At 36.9% G+C, this 21,849-nt stretch overlaps 1 long non-coding RNA gene across 3 annotated transcripts in view; it reads left to right on the top strand.

Moving 5' to 3' along the window:
* The window catches only part of LOC122813003, a 634,940-nt gene that overhangs the window by 110,734 nt on the left and 502,357 nt on the right, over positions 1–21,849 (top strand). The window lies entirely within an intron of this gene.

The raw sequence follows: 21,849 nt of genomic DNA, 5'->3' as shown, positions 1-21,849 counted from the left end.
CCAGCTTGTCTTCTCTCGGTGTTGCCATCCTCATGGTGCTTGGTTTATTCAGGCAAAGTACCAACTGCCTGATGCTCTGTGAAATGAACTGTTACTCATCTCCTCATAAACTAACTGTGAGAGTTGCAAATATATAGCTAAGATGAAGGACTACATTCTGTGAACATCACACATCTTCCCAACACTCTACACAAATACCTGGAAAATTATGCTGAGGCTGAAAAAAAATTCTTGTCTCAGCCACCAACATCAAACAAGACTAGGACTTAACATAAATTAAATGCCAAAATACATAACACCACATCCATAGCTGAAAGGCATCCTAAAAAACTCCCCTGAAACCCAGTATACATAAACTTTCTACTAATAAAAATGTACTGGTCGTGGATGACTCTATTGTCAGGCACACAGATTCTACTCTCACATAGCTGGGCAAAAATAGGGTGATGGCAAAACGCCTTTCAAGTACCAAGATCTTTTGAGGCTGAAAAATGTATGACTGTGGAGTGGTGGTGGTCCTTGTAAGTGCAAACTACCTGGCATGTAAAACCATGACGGATATGCGGGAAGGCATTTGCCAGCTCTCCATTCATGCCACAACTATAGGAAAGATCCTGGCATTGAGTGGAATCCTTCATTCTCCAAGAATGGTTTCAAGGTACAAAGAAAAGATGATTGGTTCCAAGAAATGGCTATTTAAATGGTTTAATCTGAGGGGGATCCAGTATGTAAATGCCTTAGGTAAGTAGACATTGATCTGGTTTCTGCAAACTGGCTTTAGCACTTGATACCACATAGCACCTTTGTTTTGTGTTCCCGTTTGTGTCATCCTATGGTCCCATACCCCATGCTCCATGTCTATTGCTTGGGTCTACCAGCCTTCTTCATGTCACTCTTGGACATTCTCCATGTAGGCCTAGACAGGTGCAGATCCTAAGGTCGGCCAGGGTGGGGGAGGGGGTTTGGTCATCTCATCACCTGCTGGGGGGATTTTTTTTGCTTTATGCCCTATCCCATTTCCCCCCTCCCCTGTAGCTTCTTGATTGCATCTAGAGGGTAGAGGCACGCAATGGGAACATGCTGATCTATCTCCCCTGCTCTGCAACAGCTCAGCCAAAGTCTTCATCCTAACCCCTCTTAAGACTAAGCCCCTTACATCACACATCCTTGCCCTCTTCAGGGATGGCTGTGTGGCGAATACCCTCAAGACCACCCCTCCCTGCCATGCCATTCCATTAGTCATCCAAACCACTAATTGAACCTAGGTCAGCTGGGCTGTAGTCAGTGGCTACTATACTGATGTGTTTTAGGCATTGTCCAGCTGATGGATCTTCCAACCTAAACAAACAAATCAAATCAAGAACCAGACAATATCAAAGTAGTGCTGCTCTAAATAACAAATTGCCTGAACTTGAGGCCCTCCTACATTTGGAGCACATTCGTTTGAGTATGATTACTGAAACTTGGTTTAAAATGTAGACCGCACTCCCTCTGTACCAGGGTTTATACCTACCATTCCTTTAGATTCGATTGGAACTGTTATGGAGTATCCATATATGTTAAAGACCACATGCATATATAAACAATATAATAAAAGAAAAAAAGATTTTTAGAATATACAGCAAATTTAAAGACACATAAATAAAGGTCAAAATAATAAAACTGAATGTACTATCAGAAAACAAGGCATTACATGAACTTAGACTTACTTAATTTAGAGTAGCATCAAAATCTAAGGATAATTACAAATCCTTTATTACTTGTATCAGAAAATGCAACCAACATTGCTCTTAACATCTTCAAAATGGCACTACCAACTCAGATCCAGTAGAAATTGTAAATGTGTTAGCTAACAAATAAGGTACAAATGTCAGCCCTGATACAACTATACAAAACCCTTGTATTCCAAAGGATTTCAGACCCCCCGTCATCAAAAAAGAACACTTGCTAAAGCTACTTTCCAAAACAATAACTAACTAACTAGATACACCCCCATGGGACCTACTAACATAGCCAGTGGCCTACTAAATTGCCCTAAACATGCACTAGTAGACTTGAACCTACAGCTATTCTGACTGTTTGGCCACTGGCTTTGTCTCCAAGGTATAGCACACAGATGTGATCCCACTTCACAAGGGTGACCCCACCACTAACCTCAGAACTTACAGACCCATTAGCGTGACAAGCCTTATCTGCAAGGCCATAGAATGGGTCATAACTGACCTAAAAAACTGCAATATTAAAAATCTTATAAGACTAGACCTCTAGCAATTTGGCTTTGTTAAGGGTTGATCCTGTCTAATGAATCTGGTAAACTTCTTTAAGAGAGAGTAAACCAAACCACAGACAGTGATCATGCTGTTTGTATACAAAAGCATTTGAAACCATACCACATGCTAACAATATTAATAAGCTAAATGTACTCCTAATTGATCCAGATGTTGTTAGGTTGATAGCAAATTAGGTGAGGGACAAAACCTACAAAGTAAGTGTGGCATGTGCAGATCCAAAGAGCATGAAGGTAACCAGCTGTGTCCCACAGGGATCTGTGCTATGACATCTACTGTTCATATGCATATACTTCTCTTATCCCCAAATCAGAAATGGGGATCTCCGGTTAACCAAGTTTGTGGATGATTGTAAACTATATTTTAATAGCTGGTGCACAGAAAATGGTTTAAGGCTAAATGCTAAAACGTGCAATATTGTCACATTTGTTAAATAATTCCCCAACCTGGCTTATAGTGTAGACAACACCCCACCCCAAAATGAAGTTGTGAGAGACCATGGAACATTTGATCATTACATTGCAGCAATGGTTAGAAGATACTTCTGTTTGGTACATTCCACACAGATCAGGCCCATCATAGAATGCAATGCCTCTTTTGGGATGTATCTTACTAGACATATTAGGCAGTTGGAGAGATCCCAGAGGTTCCTAACAAAAAAAGATCACAGATCTAAAAAAACTGACTTACCAAGAGAGACTGGCAGCTTTGTCCCTGTTTCCAGTGTTCTGTGGAGGCTTTGTCCCTGTATTCAGTGTTCTATATTGACTCTGTCCCTATATTTAGTATTCTATAGAATCCTTAGGGGTACTGTAATCCTAGTGTATTGGTCTGTTAGGGATCCTGCAGTCCATGACCTCTTATAAGTTCATAGGTATATACAAGGCTAATGACCACTTGGATCTTTTTATGCTTAGTCCTGCTTTTCAAATCTCTGACAATTTCAGGCATCATTAATAAGAATAAACAGGGGCTTGGAAGATGAAGGATTTACAGCAGGGGGCTGGGAGATGAATAATTTACAGGCTACCTATATCCATTAGAGACAAAAGTGCCAATCCAGGGATGAATTTCCTGCTCCCCATCCAGTTGTCCAAGTTGCACTTGAATTGGGTTAGGGAGGAACTCTGCTTCACATAGATGGGGAGCCTGTTCCAGAGAAGGGGTAGTCTCTGGGATACATGCACATACCTGTCTCTCTAGCAGGTCCTATATTTCATAGGCAAAGTTTAAGTCTTTAGAATGGATGGTTTTGGTGCCGTTTGTTTTGTAGATATGTAGGAGGTCCATCAGGGTGGGATCTGAGAATGCTTTGTACGCCAGACAGAAAGTTGTTTACTGGCAGTGGTATTTCCCTCTCACAGAGTAGATTCTAATAGAATGTTTCTTTCCTGCCCTTTTCTCTCTCAGGAAATAGTGAATAAAATATTATTTTATGCTTGATTTTAACGCACAAACTAAGTGCAAAATAGTAAGAAGGTGTTAATTTGCACTCTTACATTTACCTCAAAATGACTATTTTTAACATTTTTAAAACCTGTATTTCTCTGTAAGTTGTATATAATTCATGTTATAATACTGTGGTACCATACACAATATAGAATTCATTTCTAATGTATAATATTGTATAAATATCCTAAGATATTATATATTTCAAATTACATTCTGATCTATTAATTTAAAGAAGGGAGGATGATATTGTTTATGCCTGTTTGTCAGCCCCTTCCTTGTTTGTTTTGCCTTGCTCTACATATGTGGGCAGTAGATATATGTTTGTGGCAATGGTTCTAGTGATGATTTGTCTTGGTTTCTGTGTGGATGTGCTTTCTCAGCAGGAATTGAGGAGCTCAAATACATGACAATAGTAGAAGCTCATGCTCTGAAAGTTAATTGAAAGTCTGATGCATACTAAAAGAGGGACTAATATGAAAGTAATAGCATGTTTTCCAGAAAGTCAGATAAAATTACAGTCATTTTGATAAGTTGGGAATTTGTGTCTCTTAAAAAGACTGTAGTGGGTCCATTGCCAACCATATGTTATTCCTTAGTACAAATATAATTTTGGGAAGATATTATTAGTTATTTTTGACATCACAGTTACTATTTTATATCTCATAGTATGTTCTAGTGAATAAGTGAATATGATATCCTAATTATAGAAAGGACACAATTTGAAAGATAATTGCATATACAAGTCCTCACAAATAGACACATTTTTTTAGAGAATGTCATTTGTTCTTTGAATTACCATATGTGTCTGCCATAATATCCAAGTGTGTACAGTCTTTTAGTCAGAATTGACTTTAAACAGTAACTAGCATGGTTGTTATAAACAATGTTATATGTATTGTCTTATTTGTGTTGATCTCTATTTCTCAGAATTGAAAGAAGTGATTGGATTTATTATAATACTATATAGGCTCTTATAAATAGAATGGAACGAAATGACTACAAGATCTGCTCTATTTTACAATTTATAAGTTTTATAGCAAGCAAATGACAATCTATAATCTGAATATTATGTATATACTAACTTCTTTTAATTTTGTTAAATAAGTTATAGCTTTCATATATCATAACTTTAGAAGTAGTAGAGTGATGCTAGATATTCATTTGTGGGTAGGTGGTAGTGTTTGAATAGGATTACTATTCAAACCAGGAGTTTTAAACTTCATGGGAAGGGGGTGAGAACAGTGCACAAATTAAATCTTTTTTTGGTGTCTACTCCTCTTGATAGAAAGTTTACAGTTAACACTCTCAATTATCCCATATTTATATCTATGAGTAAGCAGTTCACTAGATATAATAATAGTTTTCAGTATTGTATTACTTACAAATGTATGAGAGTATTATGTAATATTTAATTTTTCCTATTTTGGTAGTATGGTCAACTTGAAATGCATATCAATTAATATGAATGGATTAAATAATGGTTGTAAAAGGGGTAGTATATACACATTTTTTAAAGTATTTTATTCCCGAGTTATCTTTTTACAGGAAACACATTTCATGAAAGAAGATTTGGACAGACTTAATACTAAACACTATTTTGTATTGACTAGCTCTGAATATAAACAATAGAGAAGAGGAGTGGCTATTTTATGGAAAAATTCTTTGCCTCTACCTAAAATCCTGAATATGTTTAGTGATGAAAAAGACATGGTTTGTTCAGTGACTTTAGAGATTCTAAGGAAACTATACACTTTATATCTATTAGATACCTGGATTGGGAATACAAACAATTAAACAACAGTTGTGGGAAATAATATAAATATCAAAGGGAAACATTATTTTTGCAGGTGACTTTAATTGTATTTTATCTGACAAGATTACCAACGCTACCCGTAAAAGGAAGAAACCTGCCTCAGTCAAGGCTTTTGATGGAGTTTACTGATCTATATAATACAGATATAAATGAGTTTTCAGTATCTCTATCCCTTTTCTTTACACATTTCTCACACAGGCATGAGACACAATCATGATTAGATGGAGTATATGTTTCAAATGAGATCAATAGTAGAATACATACCGTTAAAGTAGTGTCTTGCCTACTGTCGAATCATAACATGATAACATTTCAAGTTATATTGAATTCTAGTAATAACATCCCAATCAAAAGATTTCTACATATGTAACCAATATGAAAGACTTTTTTTTTAATAAAGAAATTCATACCTTTACTGAAATTAATCATACAGGTAACACAAGTATGCTTTTAAAGAGTCCCATACAGGTAACACATCAGAGATTTGTGTATGGGACTCTTTAAAAGCATACTTTTTGGGCAAAATTACAAGTTGGAATACATAAAAAAAGAGACAATGGGACAAAAAATTGATAAACTTACAGTAGAAAATTGATAAGGTAAAATTAGTCAAAATGGAAATACTAACAGAAGAAATAAATAGCTTAAACAGTAAATATTTAGAATATTTACAACATAAAACTATGATAAATTTAGAATAGATTAAAATAACAAATTATTCCATACATCCTAAATCCATTCATACATTGGCTACTAGAACAAAAATTATTGTTAAATCTAACCACATCAAAGAATCATACTCCTTTACTAGTAAAAAGAGGGTTACTGAAATAGACAATATTCTGGATGTTTTCAGGTCTCATTTTAATAAGATTAATCAACACAAATCAACAATGGATACACAAGATCTAATTAAACCATTTATAAAAAATATACTGAAAATAGACTGCCAGAGTATCAAATAAATCTTGTATCAATGTCAGAGCTCAAAATTCAAATTAATAAATTAAAACCCAATAAGACATTTGGAAATGATGGTATAATACTTGAGCTATACAAAATGATGACTAAGGATGCTTTGAGTATTTTACTAGAGATATTTTCAATAGTTAAAGGACTTGCAAAAATACCATCATCCTGGAAATACATCCTAATATCCACAATTGTAAAACCTGACAAGAACTCAAAAATATATTCTTCATACAGACCAATTGCATTATTAAATGTAGATTATAAAATATTAATTGCAATCTATGCATCCAGAATAAAACAATTTTTCCAATGTTGATAAACAATGATCAGTCTGGGTTTGTAATGAACAGGAACACCTATGATATTATCAGGATAATACTATCAATAATGAATTATACTAATAATTCAACAAAAAAAGAACAAATTTTGGTTAGTCTGGATAGCAATAGTGCATTTGATTCCGTTAACTGGGAGTACTTACTATTAGTTCTAGAGGAGTGCAATTTTGCAAAAATTTCTTATAATTAATCAAACTTCTCTATGAAAAATCCTTTGTATACATTAGGATAGGCTGATATACTTCCCAATCAATCATGATTACTAAAGGTACTAAACAGAGTGGCCCTTGTCTGCGTTGCTTTTTGCTCTAGTTATGGGACCTTTTGCAAATTAAGATCAAATAAAAACATGAAAGGCATAACCAATAAATACTGATTTAATCCCCAAAATATAATCATTTGCTGAAGACATCCTATTAAATTTGACTGATTGTAATTCTTCTCTTACTGCAGTACTTCAAGCAATAAAAATATTCCAGAAGAAATCAGGACTCAGTTTTAATGAGAATAAGATTAAAATACTGCCTGTTAATTATAATATTAATGAACTAGATAAGACATTACATAAATCCATTGTGAAAGATGGTAAAATCACTTGCCTAAGGATAATATTGCCTGATAATATTAAAGAAATAGAAACCTTTAATTATAAAAATAACTTAAATTCCATAAAACAAACTCTTAATAAATAGAATATATTTTTTCACTTTTTTTCACTATGGAAGACAGACTCTCCTTAATTAAATTGAGTATCCTTCCTAACATTCTATATATAATATAATCTTTATCCCTCCCACTCCCCCAAAAAATATAAGAGTATAATTCTTTGTTTCTGAGATTTTTATGTTTTTCTAATAAGCCTAGATTGGCTTTAAACAATTTCATTAAAGATTGGACATCTGGTGGTATTGGTCTTCCAGATTTAGAATTATATTCCTTATCCTCAATTGTTAAGATAATAATTTCTTGGTTAAAAAAATCTAATGCCAAATGGAAATATATTCCGGGAAGTATTTGATGTAAATCCAATAATTTAGCAAAATAATATCATATTACAATAGTTACTAATACATTTCATTGGTTAGTAAAATACTATTTTATAGAAAACAAAAACAAACCAGTTAACTCATATTATATCAATATAATAATAACCTCCATTACAAATTTCAGTTTCTGGAACTCTGGATATAAAACATATATTTTCTTTGTATTTACAATTGCCTATAATCAAAATAGTATTATTACATTTAATTTAGCAACAATGACTACATTTAAAGACAAAAATCTGTTATACTGGTATCAATTACTAGACATTGGGAACTTACAAAGTGTTGACCATATCATTAATAAGTTTGAGTTAATCTATTGCAACCAAATAGTTAGAAATTATTTTACTACATTAATTGATTTATTTTATTATTGTAATGTACAGAATATATTTGGAAAGGGATTTCTATCTAAAATATACAAGGTACTTAAAAATCAACAGTATATCACAGAGAAAGCTATTGGGATTACTTTAGACTTGTTAATAATAACTCCCCAAGTGAAGATGATAAAAAAACTAATACTCCAACCTTCAAAACAAGCTACGTCATCACTAAGGTAGAGGATATTCTCTTAGAAGTTCTTACATAAAATCTTTATCACACCACATAAAGTTGAATTGATGTTTAATAAAGACATAGGATGCTGGAGATGTAAACTAAATGTTAAAGCTGACTGGCAGCATATGTTTTAAGATTGTATAAAACTTAAAACATATTGAGATTATATGAATTATCTCATACAGTCTGTCTTTAATGGTAAATTTATGCTGACCAAATCTCTTATTTTATTTAATACACCTATTCCCACTTGTGTCATGAAAATAATATACCCTCTTTTATGGAGTATCTTAACATTAGTAAGAAAAGTCATCACCAAGAAGTGGAAGAATCCGACTACTCCTACTGTGAAGGAATTTGTACACTTGGCAACTGAAGGCTGTCATCTTGAACTTATAATGATCAAGACAAGAACATCAAGAATCAGCACCTATTCAAAGAACTGCTGGATAAACAGACTTTAATTATTAACTAACAACTACTCGTATCACATTTTGTTTAAAAAGCTTTGTTTTATAGTAGACACCATTGTAAATAGCTATTTTAGTTGTTATCATTGTTCTTATAGATATGTATATTTGTTTTATAATATTTCAATTATCATATAGTAATGCTTTGTTGTTAAAATTTTCAGTAAAAATATTGAAAAAAAAAGAATGACCATACACCTCACACCTTAATCATTACTGCATGAGTCAATAAACCTAGGTATTATAATATAATTATCCATAGGATTGCTGATCCATTTATCTTTTCTTTAAAGCTAAAGCTTGCCAATAGTGTATATTCCTTTGTATTTAATCTGTTAGTCATCATGTAATAAATGAATTTCTTATAATAAAAGCTGCTTGTGTTTTATACATTTTTAATAATTAAGTAAAGTACCTCTCTTATGGTCATTGTTGAATCAGTTTACAGTTAAAAAAAAGATATTTTAAAGACTATATTCTATATCAGCGTACATACATATTGCTATTACTAATTATTATTCTATAATCTGCATAATAACCCAAGTCCTCAGGATAATGGCTGCATGAAAACCTAGAGAAAACTATTGCCTCATATCTCATTTTACTTAGCATAGACATGCACAACAAGCAGTTAACAGTGAGTGAGTGTGTATGTGTGTGTGTGTGTGTGTGTGTGTGTGTGTGTGTGTGTGTGTGTGTGTGTGTGTGTGTGTGTGTGTGTGTGCGCCTGCATGCTTGTTTGTGTATGTATCTGTGCATGTATTAGGCTGAGTGTTTTTGGGGTTCAAGAGGTGCTGTTACATAACCATTGTATATACTGTGGACAAACTCCATTTATTGTGAAACTAAACCATGTTTTGTTTGTGCATAATACAATGCAAGCTTGTTACAATGTGGTTTACTAAAAGCATCATTATTCTTAACATTTTTTTCATAGCTTGTTACTTTTATTCCTTTGTGGAATAACATATTGTGCTCCCTAAAATAAAAATATGTTTAAGCAGGTTATAATCAATTTTAGGGGTGCTATCCTACAGTGACTTATTTCTGTCAGGTTTTATTTAAACAGCAGAAAATGTAGGGAATGTCATTTTTTCATGCAGCAGTAAGTACACACTATAAAATAAGAATGGTGAAATTGGTAGCACACATTTATTAATATTATTATTCCAAAAAATATGAACATTACATTCTATTTAGTGCTACCATCTTCAGAAAATGCAAAAACTGCACACCCTGGCTCATTCTATTGCCTTACCTATTCTCCTTTCCTCACCTTTGTCTACCTATTGCCACACAGACTCTAGCCCTTGCTAAACTCGACATTCTGAATGGCAGAATTTTTTTTTCCCCAAACCATTCTTGGACATAGTTGCATTACACAGATGGCTAGAGACAGAGACTTTGCAAACCATGGTATTCTATTTGCAGTGGAAAACAGAATACAGGAGTTTGTCAAGTCATCATTTCAGACTACAGACTCCACACTTAGTTGTTTGGATAGTGCAGACAAAAAAAGGTAAGCATCAACCCTTTATACTATATTTGACTGATGGCAGGGGAAGACAATAAGTCTGTCTAGGCTGCCATTTTAAGTGCATTGCCATTCTAGCTCCCCTATTTCATTACCTTTTTTGTTACTCTTTCTCCAACTGTCCTATGTCCTTTTTAATTCCTACATGGATTGTCTCCCTAGCACCAATTCTGGTAGTCCATTACATGGGTCCATAACTGTTTCTGTGAATAATGTAGCTTTGGAGATCCAAGAAGTTGTTATTCCTTAAGATTTGGTACCTGTGTCTCCTCTTTGCCCTCTTCTGTCCCTCCTGTTCAGAACACCCTCTTCAAATATTCCTGACATGATCTTCTGCACCATGCTGTCTTTTCTGTTTTCAAGTGAGAAGAGTTCTAACTGTTTTAGTCATTGGTCATATTCTTTCCCCTCCATCCAATCTACCTTTCTAGTAGCTTTCCTCTGAATTCCTTCCAGTAGCCTGATGTCCTTTTCCTTACATGACTTTAAAAACTGCACATAGCGCTCAAGATGTGGTCTGATCAAAGCCTTGTATAATGGATGTATTACGTCTTTGTTCTGGAATCATTCCCTGACAAATACACATCAGCACTTTTTATGCTGTTTAGCACTGCCCTCTCACTCATACCACAGTGGGCTAGAGCAGGTATGATCAGCATCCTTTCTCTGTTCTTTGCCACCCATCTCACCCAGTTGATACCTCACATTAGGGTTGTTTTGTCTATTGTACAATATTTGCATTCATCTGTACTGGGCCTCCACTGTCACCTTTCTACCAATGTATTCTAGTTTTCAAATCCTTTGTGAGACTTTTTCTCCTGCCACTCTTCAGTGCTGCAACTTTGTGACATCAACAAGAAGGTTGATTCTGTGTTCCATTCCTTTACATATGCGTGAAACAAATACATTCAAAAGCATTGGACCTAGACTAGATCCATGTAATACTCCAGTAACCACTTTCCTAATTTCTGACACTGCTTCTCCCACCACAACAATCTGGCACCTAATTAGTCAGCCATGCAGCTATCTATTTCCTCAGTCAGAGTAAGAGACCTTACTAATGTCAATGTAGACTATAATCAGTGATACGGCTAGAGTGGGACAAAGGGTCAGCTACCTTGGATGCAAAGTGCTAGGGGGAGCTATTGGATCTTCAGTACATTAATAGCATTCATTAACGCCAGTATTCATTTGTGGCCTGAACTGAAGCAGCGCTTTAGAGATCCTTGTGTGGCATACACTGGAGCAGCTGCTTGCTATTAATGTAGCAAGTAATTTGCTGCACTATAAAATTAACAAATAGCTTTTTTGCAGTCTGAATTAAGAATCCATTCTGTTCTACTCTGATGTCTGTTCACTGTTCTTTTCATTCTGCCCTGCCTTCTTCCTAGCATGGCCCTGTCTGAAACATTTATGTAGGCCATCACATGTGTGTGTATGTGTGAGAGTTCTATTATAGCTAGACACTTGAGTCCCAAGCACTCAAAGACCAGTGTCTTAAAGCCAGGGACTCGATCATCTTGTAGCTCAGACAGGTTGCTGCTTGAGCTCAAACTCTAATATTAGTTCAGGTAAGCAGCTGCAACTTACCCAAACACATTATTCAAGTTTGAGCGAGGTAAATGCAGCAGCCATATGGCGGGGGTGAGAGTGGGACTTCAAGATTAAGGAGCAGGAGGGGGATTTTAAGTTTAGGAAGGGAGAAGGGAGATTTAGGGTTAGGAATCAGGAAAAGGGTTTAGGATTAGCAAGCAATTGGGGAATTTAGGTTTAGGGAGGGGAGTCGGAGTTTTAGGTTTGGGGAGTGATTGGAGATTTTAGGTTTAAGGAGGTGGAATGGAGATTTTAGGGTTAAGAAGGTGGAATGGAGTTTCTATGGATGTTAGAACATCTGCCTTTTAAAACAAGTAGCTGCAAGCAAATGTTTTGGAAGCTAATAACGTGAGAAACTATGTTATGAGCTAACAGCATGTGAGCACTTGTAGACCTTTGTGTGTGTGTGTGTGTGTGTGTGTGTGTGCTTTCTTTTCTTTTTGTAAACTGAATCTATTTTTATTCATTCTTTCATTCATTCATACATTCATTCATTTTCTGATTACCTGATTAATCCATTTCAGGGTTATAGGAGAGACAGATGCTACACTTGAAATCAATATTTAGAATATAGTTCTTTATTTATTTTAGTTATTTAGTTAACATTAGTTTTACTGATTAGAAATGCACTTTATAGACATAGTTTCTACATCACATTAATAACAAAAAGAACTACATACAAAGCAAATGCACAATCTGTATGCAGACAGCAATTTATCACAGCTATTGCAGTATGGTAAAGTGATAGTCAATGAGAAATAATAATAATACCAAGCCATAAATTATTGCCTGGAAGAGAATAAAATGCTGTGATCTAAATGACATAGTATAAAAGGTCAGTGCTGAGATGATGAATGTTTTAACCCAACATTTCTAATCTTAATTGTGAACAGGCTGTCATAATATTTTCAGTGATATTATGCTTTTTTGTTTCATCACTCTAATATAAAATATTTCTACTGGATCATTGCCAGTAACTATACTAAGCATTGATTTATTATTCAATACTAACCACCTTTTAAATTATGTGAAAAGCTTTTTTTTTATTTTTTTTGCATTACTGGTTGTTGATTACTTTTTTTTTTTTTTTTTTTTTTTTTAATAAAAATTATTTCTGAAAAAAAGTGGCTATATTATAATGTCATTACTGAGCTGAAAGATTCTAAACCAGTCAGATTTATAGAGTTTTGCTCTCTATATTACAACTACGCATTGAGTATGGCTGAGTCTGCATTATCATATGTAGTAGACCAGACGTGAACCCTGAGGTAATGACATTAATGTTGTGTATACAAGATATGCCATTGTGTCCCATAGTAGTTACTGTCTACTAAATATAAAGTCTCTTGCACACTTTTTTGCTTTAAACTTTATAATAAAAATGCCTTAGAACTTTATTTGTATCATCATGTGGTAAGAATGGCATAAGCATGTGACTAAATGTTGTGGTGATGTGAGGAATTACCAGCTATGCCAGGAGAAATCGGGCAGTGCATGTGTAACATCTGCCAGCATAGCTAGCTGGAGATTTGTAAAAAAGAATATGTCATTTGAATATCAAACTGATTTGTACAGGTGCTTGTATTGAAAATGTATTTGTAAAGCTGCTTGTGTTAAAAATCTACCAACAGTGGGTCCTGCTGGACAGAAAAGAACTACACCTGCATGTCAGACTGTATTGTAACTGTTAAAATTAATATATTGTAGCAGCAGATACTGGAAGAGAAGAGGTTAATCCCAATCAAGCTAATTTTGAAAAATAGTCTGAAATTAAATTACCTGGTTTAGGCTATAACAATTGTATCTTACAGTTCTGATTGCAGCCAGAGAAAAATTTAAGTGAAAACCAGTACTAGGAATCCTACTTTATTCTCTTTAGGGGTGAATTAATTGCTACCTTGGAAGGGTAGAAGTTTTTGAAATGGCTTTATACTTTCCAGATGCTATAACACATCTTAGCAAAGTTCTATGTGTGTGCATGGTAACACATATGTGCAAGAATCTGGCTCAGTCAAGAATCTGGCTCAGTTTTAGTAAAGGGGTAGTGTGGGAACTAGCAGTCAAATGACCAGATGCATGTGATGTCATTCTGTAATCCAGCACTGAAATGATGTTTTAATACTAGATGAGACAGAAGTCTCAGGGGAGTCTATTTTTGAAACCTGACAAAGAAGGACCACTCACCCATGTCATTGTGTCTTGCTCTAGTAGGTGAACTAGGGAACACTTATTCTTTAGTCAGTCAGGGAAATATAGTGAGATTAGTTAAGTATTGTTTTTCGGTATCTGTGTGAACCTTTCCATCCCTGTTATTTTTAATATTTGCTATAACAGAAACTGAAATTTATTTTAAATAGATATTTAGTATTTTCATTTTATTTTATTATTTATTATTAAATATATTTAAACTTCACATTGTGGCTGGTCTTTTAAAGACTACTTCAAACTTTAAGAGTACTTATAGTTATTTGGTGACACTGTGGCTGCTACTGAAAGCTGCATTGGTCAAACAATACCATTTGCATTAGTATTAGTTTTATTCAGTATAATTGGGTACCATTGTAAGAGCCTTAGAATAGCTGGCTTTGGAGTGTTTTGGTGGCAGCTTCTACCTTATAGTCTGGGCAGAGCGGGCATAGCTGGAAAATCTGTGCCAGCCATTCTCGTGTGTGTGTGTGTGTGTGTGTGTGTGTGTGTGTGTGTGTGTGTGTGTGTGTGTGTGTGTGTGTGTGTGTGTGTGTGTGTATCAAATCTGAAAAAGGTGTGTGTCTGCTACTTGGAGCAGGGACACAGACCACTGGTTTCACAGAGAGGGTGGTAGAGGACTTGACTTGGAACACTTGGCTGAGGGATTAACTCTACAGCTGTGTCAGTGGGGAGAGTCTTATTTGGGGCTTGGAGTGAAAGAGGGAAACCCAGCCCCAAGACTGAATGTGTTCTCTGTGTGCTCTTAAGGGAAATTGTGCTTGATGCAGAGAGCTGCACCTGGAAATACTGTTTGTATCTATTTTTGTTCCAAGTGAATGCCCCTCACCAGTGTCAGTGGTGAGGATTGAGGCTCCTTGATTACTGGCCCAGAGCATGAGTGTCACATATTGGTGAGCAGTGCTCGGATATTAATTGAACTTCTGTAGCCTGTAGATAGCTGTCACTGAAGGTGTGCGTACTCTCAGCAGTGACAAGGTAAACATACAGAGTTTCATTTTCATTATAGTTTTATTTATTTTGTGTTAGTTTAGTTTAGTTTCCTCAGGGAAAGCAGGCAAAGATGTCAGCATAGGATTATGGCAAGCTGACAAAGAGCCAGTTGGCCAAGGTATGTGAAGCCAAAGGACTAGTGCATGCCAACCTGACTAAAGAGGGAATGATTTTAGCCTTAGTCACAGCTGTAGCACAGATCAGCAACCAGAAAGACAATCTGTCTGTCGATGGGGATGCACAGCCCTCAGAAACAAGACAAGTTCACCTTTTCCTCAGAGGACTTAAAAATCCATCTGGAGTTAAAGAGACTTGAACTGGAGGTAAAACTTTTGGAATCAGAATTGGCAGAGTAACTGCAGCATTTGGAGGCCAAAGAAAATGAGAAACAGTGTCAACATAATAGGGAGATGCTGATTTTTTGTCAGGGTCATGGAGGTAATGTGGAAGGGAATAACCAAACCCCAGAAGCAATAAAGGTCAGTAAATTTCTTCCACAGTTTACAGAGGGTGATAATTATGATAGTTTTATTCATATATTTGAAAGGGTATGTAAACAGTATAATGTTGACCAAGGGTTCTGGGTATGGTTCCTGACCCACTTACTCCATGGTAAAGCTGTAACTGCTGTTTCTAAATTGTCGATACTGATTGCTTAAACTATGATAAAACAATGTTTATTGGAATGTTTTAAGTTAACACCTGAAGCTTACAGAAAAAAAGTTTTGTGAGCATAGATGCAAGACAGATGAAAGTCTATGTGATTATATGGCTGAGTTAAACACTGATTTTCATAGGTGGATGAGTGGGTGTCAGGTCACCACTTTTGAAAGGCTGGCAGACCTTTTGGTGAGTGAACAAGTCCCTAGCACTTTGCCTGTGAACATGAGAATCTGGTTAGCAGACTGGGAGTGTAACTCTGCAGATGAGCTGGGGGGAAAAGGGAATCTCTGCTTATTAAGCACGGCATCACTGCACAAGATGGGAATACCCAGTGCTGCACATGGATATAAGGGAACCCATGGTGGGCAGTCTAAACCACCCCAACAGAATCCACCAGTAATGGGGAAAGCCACTAGTTTTGACCAGTATCAAGGGTTAGGTGTTTTAAATGTAACCAGTGGGGCCATGTAGCATACAAATGTCCACAAAAACAAGGTGGGGAACAAAAGGTGGGGGAGACAGCAAGTGGGAATAAAAGTATGCCAGTGGTAAATTGTCTGGAGACAACAGCAGTACCAGACTATCACCGGAGTTTATGTCCTATCTTAGTGGATGGAAAACAAGTCCACTGCTAAGAGAGAGAGAGCCTCTGACATAACCATTGCAAATCCTGCAGTGGTTAAAAAGGAATAGTACTTGCTTGGAAAGTCCACTCCAGTCAGAGCTTTAGGAGGGACCCAATTCCAAATGCCTTTGGCCAAGGTTCACCTTGACTGGGAGGATGGAAAAGGAAGCAAGCAAGCAAGTAGGTGTGTTTTAGGATATTCCTGCAGATGTCCTGATAGGGAATGATTTTCATAATGTAGTACCTTGTGTGCATGCAGTTACATGCAGTCAGGCTTGGAGACAGGCATGTGGGGCTGGTAGCCTGGGGGAGACTCAGACAGACCCTACACCTGAAGCCAGGGCTGGTGAGGTGGCTAGTTCAGGGAAGGAGCTACCATGAAGCAGTGAGCCTGAAGATAAGACACAGCTGCTGATAGGTACTAATGTTCCCTTGAGCAGAGTGGCTGCAAGGGCAGAGGTGAGTGGCATTACCCAGGCTGACAGGCACTGTTCTCAGAGGATACCAGATTTCCTGTGGAAAGGGGAGCCGAGAAGGGTCACAAAGGTAGAATTGAGACAGGGTCTGCTCTCGGACCATACACAACAAGGCTTGAGGGACGTAGCTAGGGAGGCACCTGATCCTCAAGGAAAAGAGGAGTCTGTAAACTGAAACAAGGGGTTACTCTATAGAGAGTGGACTCCTGAGGGAGGGCTAGAGGGTGAGGTACTACAGCAGTTGGTAGTGCCCAGAGCCTACCATCTTGCACTTCTAGCCATAGCCAATGACATTCCTTCTGCAAGTCATATGGGCATAAAGCATACCAAGAGACTTATTATGCAGAACTTTTATTGGCATGGGATGGTAAGGGATGCAACAGGGTACTGCAGGACCTGTGAGCAGTGCCAAAAAGTAGGCAAGGCAGGTGACAAGATCAAAGCTCCTCTGATGCCTTTGCCTGTGATTGAGGAGCCATTTCAGAGGGTAGCTATGGATATTGTGGGGCCTCTGAGTACACCATGTTCCACAGGGAAGAAGTATATTCTGCTGGTAATATATTATGCTACTAGAAATCCTGAGGCAGTGGCTCTGTCCTCCATCGAGGCAGAGAAGGTGGCAAATGCTTTGTTAGATATTTTCAGTAGGGTAGATTTCCTGAGAGAAATACTGACTGACAGAGGTGCTAACTTCATGTCAGACCTGCTGGGTTGTCTGTGGGAGCACTGTGGAGTGAAGCACCTAAAGATCAACCCCTATTACCCCCAGACTAATGGTCTTGTGCACAGATTAAACTTTATACTAAAGACCATGCTATGGGCATTTGCAGACCAGTTTGAGAAAGAGTGGGACAAATATTTATCCCATCTGTTGTTTGCATACAGAGATGTACCATGGGAATCCACAGGTTTATCACCCTTGGAGTTGCTGTATGGGCATAGGGTGAAAGGGCCTTTAGATGTGATTCATGATGACTGGGAGGGTGAGTGTGAATCCCACAATGCAGTCTGTTGTGACATATGTCCTAAACCTTTGGACAAGGCTTAGGGAGCTCATGGGCTTGGTCCAGGAGAACCTGGTAGGAGCCCAGCAGCAGAAAAGGGTCTGGTATGACAGGAATGTTCTAGCTTGAGAGTATGTTGTGGGGACAGCAGATTATGGTCAGACACAATAAGCTGCAGGCTGATTGGGAAGGACCCTTTGAAGTTGTAAGGAAGGTTAGTGATGTTAACTGCATGGTAAACCTGCTAAGCAGAAGGTAGAGGTGCAAACTTTACCATGTTAACATGATGAAGCCTTACAATGATAGGGAGGCCCTGGTGCAGAGTATTTGCAGTGGGTGGCAGGAAGAGTCTGAGGAGAACTATGGCTACATCGAGCCAGCCAGCAAAATGCCAGTTATTAAACTGGAGCCAAGGGTTGCAGGCATATGACATGACAGTGCAGTACTGTAGTGGAATCAGCAATGCCAATGCAGATGGATTCTCAAGACAGAGTATGGGTTAATGTGGTCCCAGACAGGCTCATATCCCTCAAGCCACTTTTTTCCAGGGTCACTTGAAAAACAAACTTGAGTCTTCAAAGCGGGCAGAGATGTGATGATATGAGTTAGCGCCAGCTATGCCAGGAGAAGTAGGGCAGTGCATGTGTAACATATTTCAGCATAGCTAACTCGAGTTTTGTAAAGAATTATATGTCTATATTTAAAACTAATTTGTATAGGTGTTTGTGCTAAAAATGTATTTGTAAAGCTGCTTGTGTTAAAAATTTACCAAAAGGGGGTCCTGCTGGACAGAAAATAAATACACTTGTATGTCAGACTGTATTCTAACTGTTGAAATGAATATGTTGTAACAGAGGATACTGGAAGAGAAGAAGTTAATCTCAGTACAGATAACTTTGAAAAATAGTCTGAAATTAAATTACCTGGTTTAGGCCATAAGGATTGTATTTTACAGTTCTGATTGCAGCCAGAGATAAAGTGCCTGTGAAAACCAGGACTAGGAATGCTACTGTGTTGTCCTTTGGGGTGAACTAATTGCTACCCTGTTAGGATGGAAGTTTTTGAAATGGTTTTATAGCTTCCAGATGCTATAGCACATCTTAGCAAAGCTCTGTGTGTGTGTGTGTGTGTGTGTGTGTGTGTGTGTGTGTGTGTGTGTGTGTGTGTGTGTGTGTGTGTGTGTGTATGGTAACACATATGTGCAAGATTCTGGCTCAGTTTTTAGTAAAGGGGGTAGTGTAGGAAGAAGTCAGGTGAACAGATGTATGTGATGCCATTCTGTAAACCAGCACTGAACTTATGTTTTAATACTAGATGAGACAGATGTCTCAGGGCAGTCTGATTTTGAAACCTGACAAAGAAGGACCACTCACCCATGTCATCTTGCCTTCAAGTAGGGAATAGTAATTCTTTTGTCAGTCAGGAAAATATAGTGAGTAAATCCACAAGTACTACCACTAAAATACGAAGAATAACAGCAACTGAAGAAACAGTCCTCTGTTCTCGGTCCACAGATTTTTGTTAAAAAAACAATGAACATGAAGCGCTTTTCATTTGGTATAGTAACTCAAACTTCTTCAGATAAAAAACTTTGTCCATTCTTCTTCTTCTTTTGGCTTTTCCTGATGGATCATCTATCCACTCATGATTGGCAGTGGAGTTTTTATGGTGTCAAGTTGCCAGCCCGATGCCCAACTTCCACAGAAGGCACACACACACTCACCCCTAGGGTCAATTTAGTGTGTCCAATCCACTTATAGCATGTCTTTGGGATGTGGAAGGAAACCAGAGCACCTGGAGGAAACCCATGCGACCACAGGGAGGACATGCAGACTCCACACAGAAGGCACCCTAGCTGAGAATCAAACTGGAGAACTTCTTGCTGTGAGGTGGCAATGCTAACCACTGCACCACCGCAGCTGCCCTAACCATTACACTGTTTAAATACAAGAAGGTCAGGTGTTCCAAATAATTACCATACTTAATATCTTATTATGTTATTTGAAATTGACAAGTCTAACTAGATAAGTAGAATGTAGAGGAATGTACCAATTTATTGTCTAAAAATAAGATACAGTATATACCTAATATGTTTCTTCAGTTGGTGTTGTTATTCTAGGAAAATATATTGAGGTTAGTTAAGTATTGTTTTTCTGTATCTGTGAACCATTCCATCTGTGTTATTTTTAATATTTCCAGTATTAATACTCTGGTGTTTATTGTAAATAGATGTTTAGTATTTTCATGTTCTTTTATTATTTATTATCAAATATATTTAAATTGTTTATTGTAGCTGGACTTTTAGAGAATATTTTAACCTTTTGAGCGTACTTATATTTATTTGATGACTGTGGCCACTCCTGAATGCCTTGCTGCTTTGGTCAAACACTACTAATTGTATTAGTATTAATTTTACTCCGTATAATTGGTTACCCTTTTTAGAGCCTTAGAGTAGCTAGCTTTGGAGTGTTCTGGTGGCAGTATCTACCTTAATGTTTGGACAGAGGGGGCATAGCTGGCAAATCTTTGCCAGCCTTTCCCAGGTGTGTGTGTGTGTGTGTGTGTGTGTGTGTGTGTGTCAGCTACTTGGAGCAGGGACACACAGCACTGGTTTCACAGAGAGGTTGGTGGAGGACTTGGCTTGAAACACTCAGATGATGACTCAACTATACAGCTGTGTCAGTGGGGAGTCTTATTTGGGGCCTGGAAAGAGAAAGGCAAACCCAGACCCATGACTGAGTGCGTTCTCTGTGTCCTCTTATGGGAAATTGTGTTTTGTGCAGAGAGCTGCATCTGGAAATAATTGTCTATTTTTGTTCCAAGTGAACATCCCTCACTACTGTCACTGATGAAGATTGAGGCTCCTTGATGGTCCAGAGCAGGGGCATCACAAATATCATTAACAATAATGGATTATTATATTAATGTAATGCTGGATTTACATATAGGTGGTGTGGTTTGGTCATGAAGTTGAAGCTTGAGTGACCAAACAAAGTCAACCATGGGTAAATCAGCATTACCCACACTCAGCCATGGGTTATGGTATTATACAATGACATTTTTAAGAAAAAAGTTACTTGCTTTTCTTAAATAATGTCCTTGTATAATGGCTCCATGGTGCTCTTCAACATTGTTTCCCGGTATCATGGAGCTTTCTTGATATACTGCACATGCATATGGGACTTACATCCCCATGCTCACACAATACATCAATGTTGTGGAAAGGAAGCACTGGAGAAAGGAAGATCTCCATTGCTTTTTTTTGTCTTGTTTTTAATAAAAAAATTTAAAGAAATGAAATCTGGAGACTCCAAACATACAAGAGAAAAGAGACAGAGAAAATATAAGGATAATCTGGTATGTTTCTGTAGTTTTGCATAATGTACCTGCTTATTGTATTTTCCTGTGCCATCTTTCTCATTTTTGAAGTCTCTGGATTTTTAAGTTTTTTTTTTTTTTTTTTTTTTTTTAATTAAAGAAAACTAGAATTTCTGTAGCATATATTCAATGAGGAAAGTCTGGGCTACCGGACTTTTTTCTATTGGTATATGCTCGATTTACAAAGGGCATGCTGGTTGGGCTGAGCAATCAGCATGCTCATTTTTGAATGTTAATGGCTAGTCATTGTATAATTTCTATTAACCATTTTAAAATTATACATGTTTTAGAATCCATGAAACATTGAATGCTGACAGTTGATAGGCTAGATAATTAACAATATTAGCTAACATAAGGCAGTAGTTGCACTAATTTTATGCACAATTATAAATCTAAAAGTATAATTCTAAGATCATCAGACATGACAATCTTCTTAGT

The sequence above is a fragment of the Protopterus annectens genome, chromosome 10.part0 (genome assembly GCF_019279795.1).
Source record: "Protopterus annectens isolate FY-2018-M chromosome 10.part0, PAN1.0, whole genome shotgun sequence".
NCBI classification, from domain to species: domain Eukaryota; kingdom Metazoa; phylum Chordata; order Ceratodontiformes; family Protopteridae; genus Protopterus; species Protopterus annectens.
The sequence above is the reverse complement of the archived record's forward strand: the minus strand, read 5'-3'. Positions and strand labels throughout refer to the sequence as shown.